This window comes from Rhagoletis zephyria, unplaced genomic scaffold (genome assembly GCF_001687245.7).
Source record: "Rhagoletis zephyria isolate East Lansing unplaced genomic scaffold, Rhagoletis_zephyria_1.1 Rzeph_scaffold_27083, whole genome shotgun sequence".
In the NCBI taxonomy this organism is placed as follows: Eukaryota; Metazoa; Arthropoda; class Insecta; order Diptera; family Tephritidae; genus Rhagoletis; species Rhagoletis zephyria.
In genome coordinates this window covers 1-4,684 of record NW_016184141.1, presented here as the reverse complement: position 1 = coordinate 4,684, position 4,684 = coordinate 1, and the positions used below count along the sequence as shown (strand labels likewise).

The following is a 4,684-nucleotide window of genomic DNA, read 5'->3' as shown; positions in this document are numbered from 1 at the left end:
ACAAAAGCGAATTTGATTTAATTATTTAATTTAAACAAGCTTATTTACATCGAANCAAATATACATTTCAAAAAAAAAACAATGCATGAAAGAAATTTAATTTTTCTCTCTTTATTGTTTTGCCTATTTTTTTTTGTCCTATTTCATCATCTATATTCATTTTTTTACAACTAGCTTCCGTTTCTGTTAGTCACTGCTGCTATTTTTTTTTGATGAAAATGTATTTTACAGGGGCCTTAACGGTTATCAAATTTTGAACTAAATCGTTAGGAATAGATTTCTATTGTTTCGATCAATTTTAACCGTTATTTTATAATTTTTATATCTTCGATAAAGAATAACTGTAATTTTTAGACTTTTGTTGTTTCGATAAATTTGTGTTAGTAATTTTACATTTTTTTTTCAATCATATTATAACCGTCGTGTTCAGATTTAATTTTTTTTACTGTGTGCCATAAAAACGGTTAACAATAAGCAAAAAATTGAAAATCGCAAAATAACAAATAAATTTTTCTAAAAAAAAAAATAAAAATCCAAATTTAACGATTATTCTTGATCGTAAAAATAAGCATTTTGGAATAATCTAAAAATTAGGCTTGGTATTAAGCGATTATTTTTTGCCCCTCATATATAAACTAAGCCATTCAGTTTCTTCTCCAACTTTCCCTTTCAGCGACCGATTTCCTTGTGGGATATTTTCGGTGGCTGTCAACAGATTTAGACAGTTTGAGTGCCTTAGTTGGCTGTTAGGACGCAACCTGCTGCATTTTTATCCTTGAAAAAAGTTGGACATTAGCGTTGTGAATATCGCATATTTAGAAAATCTCGGACTTTTGTTTTCAGCGCCGGCTGTAGAATTATGCGCCAAACAACTTTACAGTTTTGGTGACTGCTTTAACTAGTTTATTATTTAGTATTTTACATTTTGTTTTTTTTTTTTATATATTGTTGTAATTTAATTTCCTTTTTGTTTCTTTTTTCTCGACTATTGCCACATTTCGTTTAGTTTTATGAGCTGCTGTGTTTAATGATTTTTGTTCTATGCTTTTTTACTATTTTTTGTTTTGTATTTTTTTGTGTGATTGTTTCTTTTTTTTGTTTATACATATGGATTTTAAACTTTCTTTTATTTAGTTACTAGCACTTTGTGTTTTTTTATTATTGGATTTGTTTTTGTTATATTAGTTGTTATGGTACGTAAGTTTAAAGTAAATTCTTTTTCCATGAAATTTTTATTTATTTTTTTTTGCTTCGTACTTTTTTGTTTTCAATTCCAGCACTTCAGCGCAAAACCTTTGAAATCGTTGCTCGTTTGGCCAGCAGCTGCTAGAAATGTTGTTTGTTGATTTTGGAATTTGCTTAGTTTCTCCCCTAGTTCTTTTAGTTCTTTTTTACATGCATTTAGCTAGTTCGATTTTTTACAAAATTCATTTTTTTTTTCTTAAAATAGGTACTAATTTACAAAACTGCTTTAAAAAGCCAAATTTTATTTTTGGCCTTTTTTTAATTTTATAAATTAAGGTATTATTTCTTCTCATAATTCTGTTTGCAACTTATTTTTACGCGCGAAAAGATAAAGGTAAACAATCAAATTTAAATTAACAAATTTACACACATTTTGCAATTAAGGAATTTCTCGGATTTAGTACACATGCATATACATATATATATATATTATAGAGAACAATATTTTATAACATAACGTATATTAAAACTATTTTGTGATACTCTGTTAGACTTGGTATTTTAAAGTTTTTAATAGCCAAATTCATAAAAAATTCAAATGACCTACTTTGATCGATCTTTTTTACAAGCAGCAGTTATATTTTTTTGAAAATTTTATGAAAAGGGCCACTAATTTTTATATTACACTTAAAACGAAAACAACTAATTTTTTTCAATGAATTTTCAATAAAATATCGTTACTTAAACGTGACAAGGCGCCAAATCCTTTTTTTTTTTGAAATTGTTTAGGAGAGACGAAAAATCGATGTAGTTTTGAAAAAAGTGGACTTGACACCTTTTCACCTTTAGGTAGCGATATTGTTTTCTTTTATAAACGATATTAGATATAAAGCACAGTTAGTTGCCTTATCATCAATAAATTTTCCCACTTTTCTTATTATTGTTATTTTTTATTTTTTATTTTTTATTTTTTTTCAACGCCCTCAACGCCCCAGTCTGACGCGGAAAATTCCAAATTAAGTGTAAAATTTTATCAATTAAATCAACAAGTTACATATACATACATATGTTTCTGTGTGAGTGGGTCTATGTAAATATGTATATGTATGTAGTATACTGTATGTCTAAGTAAATAAGTATAAGTGTATGTATGTAAATATATGTAGTTATTATTGCATTTTTGCTTGGAAATAAAGCATCTGCAGCCACTTTTGCCTGGCAAAATCCTGTACTATGCTAGAAACCTATACGAAGCGGCGAGGCACAGTGCCGCAGTGTGGGCGAAATTTCGGCTAAAATCCAAAAAACTTATTTTTGCAATCGCGAGAAATTTAAGGACATTTTAAAAGCTTATGTAACCAGAGATAAGCAGCTGAGGAGTACAAAAGCGAGCAATGCAAATTTTTTTAAAATCTAAATGAATGTTTTTTAGCAAAAAAAATATACTGCAAATTGATTAAAACTGAAAATCATCCACCAAAAAAGTGTTGAAAAATATTTTTGAAATCGATATTTCAGCACTCAAAGCAGCCGCCTTTTGGCAACTCGAGTTTTCATCGACCTTTCACAGACTTTAGCCGCAATCATATAACAATTTCAACCTCAATATAACTATGAACAGTTTTCCTTCGCCGCTGCGACGCTCATTGCCTTCATTTCTCTTTTCAACTTAACTTTCGCTGCTTCTAATTTCCTTACCCTGCCCCTATTCCTATCCCTGTTTTTTGCCTAACCTCGTTCTTCCGCCTCGTTTAATTCCATTCCGTTTGCACTCTATTTATTTCTGCTCGACTTTATGACTCGTCTCGATTGTTATGCACCCAACTGGCTGGCACCCATTGTGGTTCGCGTTCCAATGAATTAATCTCGGCCAGCAGCTGTTGATATGCCCGATCTGTGTCGTTGTTTATGATTATCATGTCAAAGAGATGACCCCAGCGCGCCTCCATGTCGCGTGCAGTGGCTATAATGTCTTTGAGTTCCTCCTCCTGAAAGAGATACGAGATTATTCAATAATGATAGTCAAAAGATGGTGATGAGTTTGTAAGCTACGATCGACTCAGTGCAAAACAAAATAATAAAGTGAATTTTATCAATGCAAATCTACGAGCCAGGGAAAGAGTTTTTAGTTAGTTTTTCATATCTAAAAAACATTTAATATGTCGTCAAAAGAAGGTGAAAAATGAACCCTAATAACGTCTGTCCCTTGGCCGGGACCTAACGTAAGGCTTTCGATGGCTGACGAATTGGCGAGGAAGGGAACTTAAGAAACGTTATCGTCGGATAAAGAGCGGCTGGGAGTGTCATTGATCACTTTTGACACACTTTTGGATAGATGGGCCTCATGTCAGCTCAGCGACCGCTGGGCGAAAACCAGGACATGCGCGATCGCATTGGTCCTTTTGGTCAAGGGCGGGCGAGGGCGGTAGAGGGCACTCCTCACACTTACAAAGCCGCAGCTCTCACTTTTGGTGGGGGTTTTAACGGGTCACTGTCCAATCGATATTCACGCAGTAAGGCTAAGCATACTACCGGACCCCGTATGTCCCAGTTGTCTGGAATATGACGAGGGTGGAATCACTATTTATAAGACGGCAGAACTCCACATCAAGCCCTTTAGGCGTATTGCTTTCAGCTCCCACGCCGGAATTTATATATTACAGCTAAATAAAGTGCTGGAAGCCTGAAAATTGATGAACGCCTAAACAGGCTTTTGTGGAGTTCTATTCTAAGGCAAATACTGGGACCTCAGACTGCTAGATCATCGCAACTTGGATCTTTAATTCTTCAACTTGTCGAAGAGATGTTGTGGTACTGATTTGCATCTCAAAAGAAATAATTTTCTTCCACTCACCTTGAACGGTTCGCCATTTCGGATTTTCTTCTGCCGCAGTTTATCGAGACTCGGTGGCGCCACCAGCACCACATACGGCTTCAAATCGGAGGCGCGCAACAATTTCAAACTCTGTGGATGGAGGTTCAGTACACAGATTTTACCGCTCGCCACCACTGTACGTATGGCCTCCAGCGAGGTGCCTGCAATGATGGAGGAAATTCGAAGAGTTGAGAGGATATGCAAGGATATGTGAAAATTGCAATTTACTTAATTCGTTTAAAAAATAGGATATGAAAAGCACTCACACATGCAACACACAGAGTGAGCATGTATGTGTATGTATGTACATATGTACTTTTAAATTACTCACCATAGTAAGCCTTCTCGTATTCGCCATGTTCGACGAAGCGGCGCGCCAGTATGTCCGCCTCAAAGGCTTGGCGCGTGATGAAGTGATAATCAACGCCGGGTACTTCACCTTCGCGGCGCGCACGTGATGTGTCTGCGGGGCAAAGAAGGTGAAAAGAAGAGGCAAGAGGAGACAGCAGAGGTAAATAAAAAATAAAGTATGTATGTATGACCGCAAGTTAGAGTGAGTGAGAATAAATGAGTAAATTAAGGGGAGGTGGAGGTGGTGTGGAACTGAAGTAGTTGCAGGTAAGC

The 4,684-nt window shown here is 34.9% G+C and overlaps 1 long non-coding RNA gene across 1 annotated transcript; it reads right to left on the bottom strand.

Annotated features, from left to right (window-relative positions):
- Nucleotides 1-1,422: 1,422 nt before the first annotated feature.
- On the bottom strand, nt 1,423-4,638 carry LOC108382450 (uncharacterized). Its single transcript, XR_001849686.1, has 3 exons — nt 4,392-4,638; nt 4,040-4,221; nt 1,423-3,173 (listed from the first exon to the last, which is right to left on the bottom strand). It is a non-coding gene; the product is annotated as an uncharacterized LOC108382450 (long non-coding RNA).
- Nucleotides 4,639-4,684: the final 46 nt, after the last annotated feature.